Raw genomic sequence first — 17559 nt, forward strand, 5'->3', positions numbered from 1 at the left:
CATGGAGTAAATAAAATCGCGAAGTACTTTATATAATATTTTATTTAAACTAAAATAATACACAAGCCGAAAAAATTTAAAAAATTCTTCCCCAAACATTAACCTGTTCAGGGTATTGAGTATGTCCTTCTCTTATCCAGTGAGTGATACGTTGAAAAAATATAGTGAATTATGGTGTATAACTCCAGCTTAATTTTTAGTTGGCAAAAAGTAAAAAAAAATAACAATAACAATTAACATTTACTAAAATTACAAAAATTGTCAATATCACAAAATAAAAGATAGTAAAATATACAAAATCTAAATAAATTGCATAATAAAACCTTACGAAGTAGTTTAGGAATAAGTTTTAGTTGCTGCATGTGATACCTAAATATATATATATATATATATATATATATATATATATATATATATATATATATATATATATATATATAATACTTTAGTTGCTTGTACCTAAACATACTGAAATTTCTTAATAAATACTGTAATGGTGCTCGAAGATGCGTTTTCTATATCTATATTTTCCTTGTTTTCTTCATTGGTATTTAAACATCTAGAATATTCAATTTATGTACATTAAAGAAAAATATTGAAATTGGTTTAAGGTTCAAATAATCTCATACAAAATTAAGCCAAAACTCACCTTCTTTTTAACAGTTTAGGAGAATTAGATTTTACATTAAAGCCCAAGTCTGTCTCCATATTACATTCGTCAGTATCAATGAAACTTCTAAAATAGTGTGAGTAATTTTAATACTAAAATGAAATAAGTAATCAAAATCCATATTCAGATTTTATTTTCAAATTTAATAAACAAATTCGATACAAACTCACCTTTTTGAAGGTCCATAAAAATCATCCTTATCAATACTACTCGAAGCTGTTTATTTATTTTCCATATCGTTTGTAGAACTAAAACATTGAATTAATAAAAAAAAAAAAAGAAAAAAGATATGCTATCATAATTATGGAATATACGGGGTGGTCCTTAAGTAATTGTACAAACAGAAACCGTAGATTTTCCACTTTAAAATATTACGATTTAAGCCAACTTGCTTTAATAAAATGTTGATATTGATGATAAAGATACAGAGTGTTAAAGTGGAAATTTAAAATTTTATTTTTTGTATAGCTTTTATATTTGTAAATGTTTTTGGACAAAAATTTACAGTTGAATGTTTTTAAGTAGGATAAATTAAAATTTTATACTTAATTTACTGTAACTAATAGAGGGCGCCACATATGCCACATGTGTAGCATAAATTTGCGCTTAAATTTTTGCTGTTTAAGTTAGCTCTATTTATCTTAAAAAATATAAAAGATACATTATTTTTGCAAAGAAAAGGTATACTTGTTAGTAACCTGAAAATTCAACCGTTTTCGAGATAAATGCATTTTATAAGTCAGCTTCACAATAATTCTTAGTTTGATATTTATGCGGTAAAGCACTGAATACCTCTAGATAAGCATAATTCATAGTTTATTCTTATTAAAACAACTCAAAGATGATAATGTAACATCACAAAATGCTTTGTTATGGGTGTTAAATGTCTTATTGTAGAAAACATATTTCATATTCTTCTTTAGGTGCCGTATTCAGACGTTGGCCGTTATCATGTTTACAATTTCCCTTTGCTATCGCTTTTTAAGTTTCTATAATGGCCTTGTATAACTTTTTCTATATTGTAAAATGCTAAAAACCCAAAATATGTGAACGTTTCTGAACGTTGGATTGGTCGTGGTAGTCATATTCCTTGACACTGTGGTGAGATATTGATATAATTATTTAATTCATAAAAAATCCGAAAAGAATACTTATTATTCACTACGTAAATTGTTCACCCATTTTTTATTAGGACAAATAGAAACTAGAGCACAGGTATTGAATAACACATATGTGTCCTGTTTTATAATACTTTTACTACAAATCTAACCTGAAAGACCCAGCATTTTTACAAAAACATCAGCGTTGTCCTAATAACCAATATTGTTATAAATATAGTAAACACACAGGCAATTTAGTTCAGCATAATATTAGTTCGTTAGTAAATCATAATAGTCCATTTGTTCGAGATGTAATTATAGTTACTCGTAAGCTGTAACGTAATCATATAAATAAGTAATGTCATCGATAGGTTATTCCGTGTGTATGTAAGTAACCAATGAACGAGATACATCACAGTTTAATACATTATTTAACTTCTGCGACAAATAAGATGTAGTTCCATAATATACCATAAGGTTTGGATATGTATCCAAAATAATATATAGACATCCATTATACATTATAGCCACCACGTAGCCCCGAATTTATTCCGCTTGATTTTGGTGTAAAGGGGCGCATTAAAACAACATGTCTATAAGAATGCCATAAAAATTCGAAACCAACTATGGGAAGAAATACATACTGCAGCAGTTTCTTTAAAACCAATGATGCTATTTAATATGAGACGATCTTTTATGGAATATATTGACAAATGAATTAAAGAAAATGGATGACATATCGAGCACTTACTTTGGCAAAAAGTTATGTTATTTAGTTTAACTATTTCTTAATTTGGTTTGTAAACAAAATATTTTGATTATGATTCTAATTTAACATAAAACGTAAAATGATTGATGTAAAATCCGATTATTCTGTTATTTTGTCAAATCCTATTATTAATTATCCTGCTGATATATTTATTTTATTTAATATTTCGTTAACTATTAACTTTAGTTAAAAGTATTTTATACCAAAATTCAGCAGTATTAATGTTTTTGTCTATTTTTTTTCGATGCCTGGAGTAATTGCCTTAGATCAGAATTATGCAGCTGATTTTTAAAATGCGATTATCTCAGAAACTTTTGAGTTTTAAAGTCATTTACGGGTATACCTTTTTTTTTGTTAAAATAATGTATCTTTAATATTTTTTATCTCAAATACAGGTAACTTAAAGAGCAAGAAAGTTAAGTGCAAATTTATACCACATATGTGGCATAAGTGACGCCCTCTATCAGTTACATTAAAGTGTGCATCAAATTATAATTTCTCATATTTAAAAGTACCCAGTTGTAAATTTTTATACATAAATGTTTACAAACATGAAAGTTATAGCGAAAAATAAAATTTTAATTTTGCACTTTAACACCCAGGATCTTTCTTAATATCAACATTTTATAAAAGCAACTTGGCTTAAATCGTAATATTTTAAAGTGTAGAATCTACTGTTTCTTTTTGTACAATTACTTAAGGACCATCCTGTATATGAGTATTTATTATACTCTGTATGGTAAATTACATAGAAATTCATTTAGTTACCTTGGTTCTGGTGATTTATGATAAATATTTATTGGAACAGTTCCTTTCCTCAAATTAACCCCTCCACTTGGTTGTATAATTAGATCATGCTTTCTAAAGTGTTTTGAGCAGACCAAGGCAGTTTTGGTTATTTGTTCTTTATTTAAGCCGAACATAGACAACCACATACCCAGCATCTGTTGATTCTTTACTGGAAACCTGCATATGATATTTCATTGAAATTATTATATTTATAGCAATTATAGTGTAGATTAGAAAAAATAAATAAATGTATTTATAATACTATAAAATTTACTTTATTTAACAAAATTAAACTCCAATTCATGTCAAGAATTAAGTAATATCACATCCCTGTACTACGCCCATGGACGTAATTCCAATGTTTATAATACTTGATAATACTTACAAATGAAATGACAGTTCTGGATGTAAATATTCAGTTTTCCTGCATACAAAACAGTTACGCACCATTATTACACTAAACTATTAACTATTCTTCAATTAAAATTTAAAATATATTAACAAATTCACTAAAATGTCACAAAAAGGAAATTATCAACTCAAAGGGAAACAATACAACGCCATGTTCACTTTCCTCAAATCGCTACGATTGGTTTATATTACCAATGATGCCAAGTTTTACAAAAATTTAAGATTATCAGAATATATTTTCTATTAATAAATTAAATAATTAATGTTTTTCTTTTAATTCCTTGGTTGCGAAATGAGTATATCTAAAAATAGTTTATACCAACTAGATAATACATTTTTATTTATAAATTAAAAATAAATTATACTATAAATCGAAAATTATTTCGAAGATTGACTTGAAAAAAAAATAATTTGACAACGTCAAATTAGGGATTTGTGCCTATGACTGTGACGATCTCATGACTTCAAGTAAAGATGTAAATAGCCCGGTCCATCTTTATTTATACGTCCATGTTATATGATGAAAAATAGTGTTTTAAACAAAGACTTGCAGTCGTCTACCAATTTAGAAAATTTTGTGGTTGAGCATAAAATAAAGACTAAAGATGATATTTTGACGAAGACTATGCTCAGTTTCTTTGGATAACAACCATTTATTTTGGGTAGCATTCCTAAAACATTAAAACAGGATGAAAACACTCTTTAATAGGCCTATCTTGTGATGGGGATTTGGAAATAGAGTTTTCAAAATTAGAATTAGCCGAATTCTGGATAAATATTAAAAATGAATATCCAGCCTTATAAAAAAAAGCATTGTTATTTTACTTCATTTTACGACCACCTACCTGTGTGAAACTAGATTTTCTGCTATCTTGATCCAAATTTACGAATAAAACTAAGCACAATTGATGCTGATGTCGATTCACTTGTTGTATCTATGTAGAACCATCCTTCTCACTGAATTTTTGGACTGGGTTAGACTATTAGTTTTATTTTGAAACATTTATAATGCCCTTATTTAAATAATTACATTTTTGATCAAATTAGTAAATTTTAATAACTACGTTTTTAATATGTGGTACGCCATTGACACAGAATTTAAATACCTAAGTGGTACGTGTAAAAAAAGTTTGGGAATCGCTAGTATATAGGAATTTGTTAAAAAATTTTAAAATGTCTTGCTGTGCATAATCCACAATTTATATAATGAAATGTTAATTTGGAATGTCTTCTTAAACATAATTTTAAGCTGTTTTACGATACGTAACAGAACACATGTTTAACGATACTTATTTTTTTTATACATTTTTCTAAAATAGAAAATGAGGAAAGAATAGAATGTATAGGTACATATATCTCTAACGCCAAGTCGTATACAAATACAAAATACATCAAAAATATTTTTAAGTAAATTAAATATCTTTCAAAAAATATATTTTATTTCGTTTTATTCGGTAAAAACCCACAAGTGGTTTACAGATAATAAGATAAGTGCATTAATATATCTTAGCAAAAAGTTCATCCGTTTCACTACGTAAGATCCAATTTTCGTTCTCGTATGGAACTTTTATTATATACGTCGAATTTCAGATTGGAGATTTTCCAATAACGTATATATGGCGAAATCAGTCGAATCCCAGGAGAAATGCCATTGTCTGCTGAATTAATCAGCGATATAAAGGGCTAGAAAAGCATATAATTCCTACGAAAAATACCGGTCTTGCAAATAATTGAAATGATTTCATATGCAGCTTTCAATTTGGGTTACTTGCCAAAGTTAACAGATCGGATCTCTTATTTAAATGTTTTCAGTGAGTTTTGTCGCTCGATAATTTATCAGTATCCATATGAATCACAAAATCAGGTCATAGCATATGCCTTTTTTTATATTTTAAGTGATAAAATTAATATTTAACGATTTATTATTTTATTAAGAATAAAATCAAAAATATTTGATTAAGGATGGAGTTTTCATTTCCGTCTTTGTGGTACTTATAAAAAGAAGAAGATATCTACAATCAATATTTAAGAATAAAATTTTGAGTTGTAGATATCTTCTTCGGTCACAAATAAGAAGTTTCAGAACCTGTTATTAAAAAGTCTTTAATTTAAGAATAATTACAAAATTAAATTAAAAAGAATTTTTATTAAAGAATTTAAAGAACTCTTTATTATCAAGTATTGATATTAAACTTGATATTAAAGAGTTTAATTATTTACGCGTTTAAGTTATCGGTTCCTACAACCTTCTGGTATTCTTCTTTAAATCTGAGATCTGCGATTTTAAATATTCTACTTCTGATTCTTATATTGGTGGTCCAGTTAAATCTGTATTTTCATTTGTAGTATCTTAGAGTTACGATCTTCAAAGAAAAGGCCCAGTGTATATGATTGCCAGACATTTCATATTTCGTTGTGATCTGTGATGATTGTCTTTTCTAATTTTGAAGCAGTTTCTTTACCTAAAGGTGTTTGTTATTTCTTTGGGTTTTTTATGGAAGTTTGTTAGAGTTCACGTTTGGCAAGTAGTAGTTTTGCTTGCTCGCAGTTTGAGTAATCCATATGTTTTCAGTTACTTCAGTGGCACCCAAATTTTGTTTGCTTGTCTTGTTTTGTAACCTAGAACATCTTGTAAAGTCTCAAAAATATTGTTTAATAGTAAAATATCATTATCATGCTGGCTTTACAAACCTGCGCAAGTCCCTATCCATCGCATTCCTCCACCAAGCACGTATTTCCATATTTCTCATGTCTTCATTGACGTTATCTAACAACTTGTCCTAGGTCTTTTTTTTCTTCTCTGGCCAATGGGTCTATCAAAGAGCGATTTTTTAGCTGTGTCGTTTTGTTCTATTCAGACGCCTTATCACCTGCCTTATCCACCTCTGACATCCTATCTTAATATATTGTACGATATCTGGTGTTTGGTATATTTTGTAAAGTACAAAGTTGTATAGGATTCTCTACACTCCATTTTTATTTACCTCTCGATAAGTTCGCCTTAATACGTTTATTTCGAAACATCCTAACATGTTTTCAATACTTTTTCTTGAGTCCATCTCTCTGAACCATATGTCAGGACTGAGCATATTATTGTTTTGTAGAAGTTTACCTTTGTATTTCTCGATGTAACTAAGGATTTAAGAAGAAGATTGAACTTAGAATAGCATTTGTTGGCCGTGCAAATTCTGCGGTTTATTTGTGCTGTAGTGTAATTTCAGAGCGCTTCTAAGTATACAAATTCTTTAAATGCTTCGATGACGTCATTGTCTATAACAAGGGGTAGTAGGATTTGTTGTTGCGTTCTTATTTTTGTGTACTTCATTTTATTGTTGTTTAATATTACGCCCATTTTTGTAGCCGACTCTTTTAATGCTACGTTTCCGTTCTTTATGATTTATGCTAATTTGTTAACCGGTGGTTGTGATTTGTGAAATACGTATTACTTTTACTGATGATAAGAATCATCATAAAATACTTCGGACCCAAGAGAGCGGCGCCAACACAAACAAAAATTAAAGTCGAAGGACTGAATACGAAATTTACGGAATACTTATAGAGATAAAGAATATCAGAGAAGTTCTCTGGGAACAAAATATTAGAACACGATAAAATCGAGGAAAGCTGGGAAGAAATCAAAAATAATATGAATAATGCAGCAGCAGAATCACTTGGAGAAAAAAAAGTAACGAACACTTACATATCAAAAGAGAAAACCCCATGGTTTAAAGAGGAAGTGAAGACAAAATTTGAAGAAAAGAAGAAACCCTTTTTCAATACAGAACACAACAAATACATCAGGCATACAATCCTTATAAACGAATCAGAAATAAAACGAATAGGTAAGTTAGACAAATAAAAAGGGAACACTGGTAGAGCTTCTTATACCAAATGGAACACGACTTCTAAGGAATATATATAATAGTCTCCCGTTTTATACCGCTCGCGGCTTTGGGAGTATAGCAGCGTAGTCTGCTATATCCAGGGCCTACGGTATACAAGGAAGGTAACATGGCCAGTGCTACGCTTCAACCGCCTATTATTACCCCTGGTTTTACCCAAGGTACTCATTTTATTCAGGCTGAGTCGACCTGAGACCTATAGACATTTGTAAAAATGTCTAGTTGTTCTTGCCGGCGGGAGGATTCGAACTCCGGACCACCGGCATGCGAGGCAAGCATCCTACCGCTTGCGCTACGCAGGCCCTGACTTCCAAGGAATACGAAAAGAAATATAAAGAAAGATCAGAGGACATAGAAAAGAGATGAATAAACTAATAAAAACGAAACGTATTCAGAAGGAAACATAGGCAGACTAGAAACTCGACAAATATATCAAGGTGACGACAAACGAGGTAAAGGGAGCATTAAGGAAATTAAAAAATTGAAAATCACCAGGAGAGGACGGAATACCCAATGAACTCCTAAAGTACAGGAGACTAGATCTGACCAACCAACTATTAAAACTAATCCAAAAAATAATAGAACAAAACAGAATTCTTCAAGAATTGAGATCAAGCATCTCAATACCTCTCTTCAAAAAGGGAGGAAAGATGGACCACGTTGAATAAAAGATAGTCATGACAACATAAAAAGAAAAAAAAAGAAAAAGTATTACCTTTTTCAAAGACAGATTGAACAGTATAGAGGAGAGTGGGTCTCCCTGGCGCCCGTCATTTGTTTTAAAATGTTCAGACAGTTTTCCCTGGTTTTCTCTTCATTCAACTTTTTAATGAGTTAATTTTGTTAAATTTACCCACTGATTTGGTACTTCTAATTCTTTCATTGCCCTAAACATCTCCGATTTATAGGGTCGTAGTATGCTTTTTTTTATAAATACGTCATGAGTGTGCCATATTGTAGTTAAAATTTGTCTCATGGTTGCAATTTGATGAATTGTTGATTTACCACCTCTGAAACCAGACTGGTATTTTCCTACTAATCGTTCTGCATATGGTGCCATATGGTGGCATACTATTGTGGAAAATATTTTATACGCTGCATTTAGAATCATAATTCTTCTGTGGTTTGAGCTTTCAAAGATATCTCCTTTTTGTGTATGGTGCAAAGTATTCGAATATTTCAGTCACTGGGGAGGGATTTTTGTATTCGTATTTCTTTTGTAGTGCCATTGTGGTATCGTGACCACTTTCTTTATATAGATTAGCTGATAGATTATTTATTCTTTGTGATTTGTTTCTGGCTAGTTTTGACTGCGGCTATAACTTCAAGAATCATTGGTGGTTCCTCTTTCCTCTCGTCTGTTCTGCTTACCTCATCGGGTTTTCTTCTTCTTCCTCTTTATTAAGTACCTGCTTACAGTATTTTACCCACCGATTCAATACATATTTTCTTGTTGTTAATAGGTCACCATTCTGACTTCTGAATTGGATTGTGGTTAACGTGGATTATTTTTTGTTAACGTTGACTTTCTTATAGAATTCTCTGTTAAGTTTTTCTATAAGGGTCTCTAAGTTCCCTACTTTCTGTTCGGGTTGCCATATTTTAGTCTTTCTTAGTTCGCTGATATTTTTTCCACCTACCCGCACAGGCTTGCAATGTAAGACAGACAATTCGACACGGATAATAGTAAAATATAGTTTTTTATAAATTTACAGTCCCTTAAACTCAAATTATCTAACAGAAACAGCCAATGGTTACAACTATGATTATTACACTTAAAAGCAATTTTGTTCTAATAAAAAGGAGCTGTATTAAATACAAAAAAATATTTTTTCACAAAGAAAATCATTCCTTCTAACAGGATTTCACGTTTTTTTTCCTGGGGCGATTGTTAGGAAACTGGGTCGTGCAGACGGACTCGAAAATTGAAATGAGCGAATATGAATTAAAGCTTTTCCTAGACGTCGGCAGTCAAAGATAAGAAAATCCCTCAGTGATTACGATTAATTAAATAAATAAAACATAAATCAAGTTAAATAAACTGTTTTCCATTTAAACTTTCAAGTCGCGGCAGGGCCTGCAAACAATTGCAGACGCTGGTAAATTCCCTTCCTTTTCGGAGGAACTCAAATAATTAATATCGTGATACAAAACAAGCTCGCTGTAAAAGAAGAAGAACGTTCTGAGAAAGAGAAGGCGGAGACATTTGATTATGCTTGTCGCCAGAAAATAACGCGAAACTTTCGAAATTGAATCGTTAATATTTTTCTTGTGTCGAATTATTTTAAATACGATTAAGTGGTAATTTGATTTTATGAACGAGCTAAGATCGTACATGAATTTGTGATGATTCTTAACTACACATTTTTCCTTTTGTCTTAGTAGCCCTGAAAAACATTTATTTATTCTTTAGTTTTATAATTTTGGTACTATTTGTTACACCTATTTGTTATTTAAATTTTTCTTTGAATCTATATAGTTGCCATTGGTAATTATTTTTTATTTTCACTTCTACTATTTTCATGAAGGTCGCACACATGCCATTGTCAAGTCAGATAATAGCGTTTCTCGCTGATGCTTGAAGTTAACTGACTGTCTTGGTCGATGCGTTTACTTTTTATAGCCGCATTGCTTCTTGTGATTGGTACTGTCCGTGTGTAGGTAGGCGGGGTCCTACTAGTCGGTCTTGTGGTCTGATGTATTTTGGACTTTCTTTAATACCATTTTCTATGTAGTTGGAAGCCTTTGAGCATCATCTTTTTGGTTTAGACTTTTTTTTTCTCTTTCTATTGATTCTTTTATTTTCTTTTAATTTCAAAGTTAGCTGTCATCGTAGTTTGGTTCAGTTTTATTGTATGTCCTGTGTTTGAGACATGTTGGGCAAGGGACGACGTTTTTTTTCTCTCCTTTCGATGACATTTCGATGTTCTTCTCGTCTAACATTGATTCTTTGGTTGGTCTGTCCGATGTACAATTTGTCACAGTCCCCACATGGAATCTCGTATACTTCTTGATTTTCTAACGATATTTTTGTTTTGGCGGATGGTAAAATGATTGCGATTTTTCTGTCAGTATTAAATATTGCTTCTATTTTTCTTACCACTCTCCCTATTTTCTCTGTTTTACCCTTCACATATGGTAGAATGGCTTTTGCAATCGGTTTTTTCTCTTCTGTTGGATCCTTAATTCTTTTTTGAGCATTATGAGCATTTTCAATGGTATATGTTAAAAAGCCGTTTTTTCTTAGCGCTGTTTTCACATTATGCATATCTTTATTTTTATGTTCTTAATGTGTCAGTCTTTCGGATTCGTGTCATCAGGGTGTTAATGACCGAACGTAATTGTGCAGAATGGTAAATCGGCATGTAGGTATCTGTCGGTATGTGTGATTTTTCGGTATACTGTGTATCCTATATGCCCGTCTTCCTTCTTTATTATTAACACATCTAAAAATGGTAGTTGTTCGTTTCCTTCCAGTTCCATAGTAAACTGGATTTTATGGTGTATATTATTGATGTGTTCTAAAAAGACCTCTAGTTTTTCTTCTCCATGTGTCAAGATTCTAAAAGTATCATCCACGTGCCTAATCCAAAGTTTGTGTCTTTGTCTGAACCAAATGTCCCGGCTCAAGAGTCACATCTTTTATACGTTCGATGAAGTGGCTTGCATTCCTGACTTAAGGTAAGATTTCGCTTCTTCTGCATATGGTTGTGGCTGTTCAGCCAGAAATTTTGCTAGTGGTTGTAGAGGAGATCAGATAGAAATAACTATTGCTGGCAATGGTAATCCTGCCTTATGTACCTTGGGTAGGGCGTGAAATTTTGGACATCTTGACGACTTCTCTCTAGGTATGAGATGTAACTGATGTTCTTTCTTGATGTCTGAGGCTTTGATCTTGGCTTTTGTTACTTTTTCTAGATATGTTGTGGGGTTCGACGAGATTCTTTGATATATCGTATCGTTTAGGATTTCGTTTATTTTTGCTTCGTAGTCTTGAGTATTCATTACTACCGTGGCATTGTCTTTGTCAGCTGGGACCACAATGATTTCTTTGTTGTTTTTCAAATTATGTAGGGCGTCTTTTTCTTCGTGAGTTAAATTTCTTTTTGGTTCTGTGGCTGTTCATAATATTTTTGATACATCTTGTCGTATGATCTCGGCTGTTTCTGCTGGGAGATTAGTAATAGTAGTCTCAACCTCGGTAATGATATTTTCTACGGGAATTCGTCCAATTGCCGGGTGCAATAGCAAAATCACATGGAAAAATTAGACCAAGGTGAGAATAACTGAGAATGTGACGCATTTATTGTCTTTCAATACGTAGTAGAAAGCTGAAATCTTTTAAAAGATGCCATAAAACGGTTATAGGCATTCGAAATATGGTGTTACTGACGTATGTTCAGGGTGTCATATATACATCATACGGATGACGTAACTATTCGCGAGAGGCTAGGAAAAGTGAATGAAGTTAACAATACCGCAAAGATCAGAAAACTAGCTTTCTTTGTCGAAATTATGCAGAATAATAAATACCAACTTCTACAATTAATTCTACAAGTCAAGATTCAGGGCAAGGGAGGCTCTGGATGTACATTTAGATCTTGACTGGTCAATCTCATAAAATTGACTGTCATTATGAAATGTAGTGTTAGTATACGTATACTTCTGTATGTAAAATTTTGCGATGGTATAAAAAATATTCATTCACATATTGCAAACGACTCTCACAAATACGAATAGTTTACATAGGGTTTATGCTGGGGAATCAAGAAAATATAAATTATCCTTGTACAATTTTACGTCTCTAGTAGGGAAGCAGTGAAACTTTAAATTTTGACCCAACACAAAGTTAATTTAGAAGAGTACAAGCCCTTAAAAATTGAAAAAAAAATACGACGAAAGAACATTATCGTACACAAAACCAGGATTCAAAAGTTAATAAAAGAATTTTGAGAAAATAGTGTAAAGGGTGCAGAAGCCAAAAAAAAGAAAGACTAAAAAATATATGCGCAATTCTTGTGATTAAAACCGTGGTGTTTAGATTGTTTCAATAATTACCACCAATAAAATACTTATTAAATGTATACCTACAGGTGTATTCGGCATTTATAATATCATTTTAAATGAAGTAACTGATCGCACCTACAGGTGTATATTCCCAAAAATCAAATTTAGTATTTTTATTTAGCAGATTTAAAAGTCACTTGTTTTATTACTTATAATTAGTTTCCAAATAAATCTGAAAAACATTTATGTTCTCGCAACTCAAACAACAATTAGTAAACTATAAACAATATTGTCTTTAATTTGAGCAATCTAATTATCATATTACTTGAAGCGATGTGTCGACATCAAGTTTTACGTATAGACTTTGTATAGCAAGTACAATATAGTACAAAGATAATTTAATCCAAATTAATCTTTCAATATTTAACGCTAAACTGTTTTTTGCGAGAAAATCTGAATCTTATGAAAATAAAAGGAGTCGATAAAACGAAATTTACGAAGTCACCCCTTGGAAAATTTACCCTTAGGTGATAAACGGATTTTCTTTTGCTGATTATAATTTGTCGAATAAAGTGTTAAAAGTGACAGTTACACAGCACACTGTTCAAATTTTAACAAAATCTACAGTAGAAAATTAGCCTGATTTTTTGGCAACTCAGACGTATATAGTCAATAAAATAGATTCATTTTGTAAAAAAAGTCATTAACTGCACCTACTGCATGGAATTTATTACATCTTTTTATTACAGAAGTCACTACTTGCTGAATGTGTTACTAAATGGCTACTATTGTAGTATTTTTTGTATGAATTACAGTAAGTCTGTCTCATTTGATAGTTATGTAATGTAGATATGAATTTATGTAATATACGTAAGTTTATTTAAATTATGATTGATAAAATCTAGTAACAATAAAACACTGAAAACTTTTGTTTGTTTTTAAGTGTGGTAATTTTTAAATCTAAAAATTTTATGGATTGATTTTGTTCTGTTTCTATTGTAAATTCAATATGACTATGAACATGACTTCTCCATATTTCATAAACCTACCCATACTGACACGACTATTCACAATTCATCATCCCATCCCACACAACATAAACTGGCAGCCTATCATAGTATGTTACATAGATTAACAGCAATTCCTATGTCAAAATACAATTTTGAGACAGAATTAAATATCATTAAGCAAATAGCAGTAAACAAGGATACAACGAACAAACAATTAATAAAATGTTAAATCAAAAACTACACAAGAAAGCCCTGAACTTAGTATTTCCACCACCAGAGAAAAAACCCAGTACCTTCTGCTCGATTACATATACAGGCAAAATATCAACAAAAATAGCCAAACACATAAAAAAGAAAGGAATAACACCAGATTTCAGAACAAATAACAACCTAGGCAAATATATTAAAAACAACAAGAGCCAACATAAAAAACACTTACACAGTGGTGTATACAAACTTAAATGTGGCGACTGCCCAAAAACTTACATTGGTCAAACAGGTAGAAATTTTAATAAACGAATAGCAGAACATAAAAGGGCTTTCAATAATAGAAAAACAGATTCTACATACGCACTTCACCTTCTAGATCATAATCATTCTTTTAATGACGAATTTAAAATTCTCCACATTCAAAATAAAGGCCTTAAGCTATCTTTGTTAAAATCTATGGAAATCAACAAATTAAAAAACACAGATATAATTCTGAATGACCAGCTTGAGACAAACAGTTCTCCCCTCCTCAACCTATTTCATTAGAGACTATAAAGTGTAAACCCATACCAAAAACAGATCACTTGAGAAAGGCAATCAGCCGAAACAGCTGTAGTGATAAGAATTTAAAATAAATTTTGTGGAAGTTTGAAAACAAAGTTTTCAGTGTTTTATTGTTACATAAAATGAATTTCCATCAAGTAACGGTCGAATCCATCAATTAGATAAAATCTAGGTTGAAATTTTGATAAATTTGAACTTCATGTTAATGTTTTTACTGACTTCTTCTTATTTTAGTTTCAAAAACAATAAGTAATAAATATTAGTAGGGTGAATTAGAAGACGACTCGGCTAACGATAGGAACTGGGTCCAGTTGATATCTCAGAAAGTAGTAATGATTTTATGCAGTATAAAAAATTAACTAATATAAATGAAACAAGCGATATCTATAATTCGGTTGACACACTCTCACCTCTAAAGAAAGCTTTTTCTTGATGTAGAAAAGCTGATCCCTTTGAATGGTCAAAAATATTAAGAAGACTAATAAATTTAACTAGTTACTCCATAAAATAAAACAAAATATAAAGGCAGCAAACGTGCTATAACCAGTAAACTTTTAATCTTGTAAATTTAAATGTAGTCAAAATTTTTCGGAAATGGATAGGATCAGTATTTGTAATAAATACTGGTCTTTTTCTAATTATAAAAGACAAAAGGATTTCATTTACAGATATTACTTAGATGCAAAATTGTCTACTAGAAAAATGTTTTTCTTGTATACTGTCCATTGTAACCAGAATAATTGAATTCCGGTGAATCATTCAAAGTCCAAAAAAGTATTTTGCGAATGGTGAAGATTCTCTGTTATATTATTACTGTTGTTAACTCTGCCTTTATAATTTCACTGTTTATAAGTAACGGTTTCCAAATGAAGCGTATTGAATGCTGTGGTCTGAGGTGAATGGTAGATAAGGCAACAATGAAGTTGATACAGCTTTAATGTAGTGGATTAATATACTCGCAAAGAATATTTTAGAGCTTTTATTGTTTTCAGACACTTGTGGGGGTCAAAATCGCAATCAGCACATCTCTGCGCTTCTGCTCTATTTTACCCAAACTACTTATATTGAAATCATAGAGCAGAAATACCTAGAATTCGGAAAATAGTGCATGGAAGTTGACAACATGTATAGTTCCATTGAAAGAAAAAAAAAGGCATGTGACTATTAATTTTGTTATAAAGTGGATAAATATAATGAAAAGAGCCAGATAAAAAAACACAGAAGTTTTGCCAATCGCACAAAAATTGTGTGAATAAATTTAAAAGAGCTTACAATCAACTGCTGCCTATTACTAACTTATTACTTTGTAACTTATTCTAACTTATTATGATGTTTTATTAAATGAATTATTATTACGAAAACTCATTATTTTTATAGAAAAGACAGATATAATGTGGAATGCAATTTTAGATTCTCCATGTGGGTCCATTCATCGTCGTATTTCTTTGTAAATAGTAGAAGGCAAAGATTTAAGTAGGAATTTGAATTTTGGTTTCCAACAAGTAAAAATCTTCGGATTTTGATATTTTGCCTCATTATTGTTGTTTACACACAAAATCACTGATACTGATGTTATAAAGTGGATAAACATAATGAAAAGAGCCAGATAAAAAACACAGAAGTTTTGCCAATCGCACAAAAATTGTGTGAATAAATTTAAAAGAGCTTACAATCAACTGCTGCCTATTACTAATTTATTACTTTGTAACTTATTCTAACTTATTACGATGTTTTATTAAATGAATTATTATTACGAAAACTCATTATTTTTATAGAAAAGACAGATATAATGTGGAATGCAATTTTAGATTCTCCATGTGGGTCCATTCATCGTCGTATTTCTTTGTAAATAGTAGAAGGCAAAGATTTAAGTAGGAATTTGAATTTTGGTTTCCAACAAGTAAAAATCTTCGGCTTTTGATATTTTGCCTCATTATTGTTGTTTACACACAAAATCACTGATACTGATGTTATAAAGTGGATAAACATAATGAAAAGAGCCAGATAAAAAACACAGAAGTTTTGCCAATCGCACAAAAATTGTGTGAATAAATTTAAAAGAGCTTACAATCAACTGCTGCCTATTACTAACTTATTACTTTGTAACTTATTCTAACTTATTACGATGTTTTATTAAATGAATTATTATTACGAAAACTCATTATTTTTATAGAAAAGACAGATATAATGTGGAATGCAATTTTAGATTCTCCATATGGGTCCATTCATCGTCGTATTTCTTTGTAAATAGTAGAAGGCAAAGATTTAAGTAGGAATTTGAATTTTGGTTTCCAACAAGTAAAAATCTTCGGATTTTAATATTTTGCCTCATTATTGTTGTTTACACACAAAATCACTAATACTATTGCACAAAATACATAGCAGAGTATCTTTAAAGTATTAGTAACTTCATATTAATAAATCTAAAAGCAGTAAATACACCTTAAATCAGTTTGTGACAGAAAATTTTAAACACCTAATTTATAGTAAAGGTTTTATATTTAAGTTTAAATATCTCCATAACCAAAAACTGGAGAAAAAAAGCACGAAACAGATCAGAATGGAGAAGAATCCTGGAACAGGCCAAGACCCAAAAAGGGTTGTCGAGCTAGTGATGATGATGATGATCTCCATAAGCATAAAATATTGGTGACTTTTCGCTGGGACTCTCGCTTTGTCTGAATTTATTTCGTTTATTGGTCTGAAATTAATCAAACATCTTAATTTTGTTCAGATGTTTCGGCGAATTTACATCACTACAATTTACTACATCTTTCAGTATTGTGTAAGAAAATATATAAAGTGTTCTAAATTGGCAAATACATTATGGAGTTTGACTGTCTGTTTTGATTCCGTCTGTGCACTCCCATGTACAGACGGAGTCCATATGTTTACTTTTAAGGAATGTCCTGTTTTTTATCAATTCGGGTTTAAATATAAAATGCGTAAGATATAGTGTACCTTACAAACAATAAAAAGTTTATTAAAAATGAGCACTTAACACACAATTACGTGTTGTATGAATCCCATCAAGCTGATAAACCATAGAAATTCAGACAAAAAAGGCAAAAAAGTATTGTTAAAAATTCACGGTCAGGAAATAATAAACATAGAATACAACTTTCCC

The 17559-nt window shown here is 30.7% G+C and overlaps 1 protein-coding gene and 1 long non-coding RNA gene across 8 annotated transcripts in view; one reads left to right on the forward strand and one right to left on the reverse strand.

The window, feature by feature from the left end:
- Positions 1 to 17559, forward strand: part of Rbp6 (RNA-binding protein 6) — a 1719762-nt gene that overhangs the window by 1085434 nt on the left and 616769 nt on the right. The window lies entirely within an intron of this gene.
- LOC140435616 (uncharacterized) lies at positions 67 to 3905 on the reverse strand. The gene is made up of 5 exons (XR_011950190.1): positions 3714 to 3905; positions 3308 to 3505; positions 841 to 918; positions 650 to 736; positions 67 to 559 (listed from the first exon to the last, which is right to left on the reverse strand). It is a non-coding gene; the product is annotated as an uncharacterized lncRNA (long non-coding RNA).

This window comes from Diabrotica undecimpunctata, chromosome 3 (assembly GCF_040954645.1).
Source record: "Diabrotica undecimpunctata isolate CICGRU chromosome 3, icDiaUnde3, whole genome shotgun sequence".
Taxonomy (NCBI): domain Eukaryota; kingdom Metazoa; phylum Arthropoda; class Insecta; order Coleoptera; family Chrysomelidae; genus Diabrotica; species Diabrotica undecimpunctata.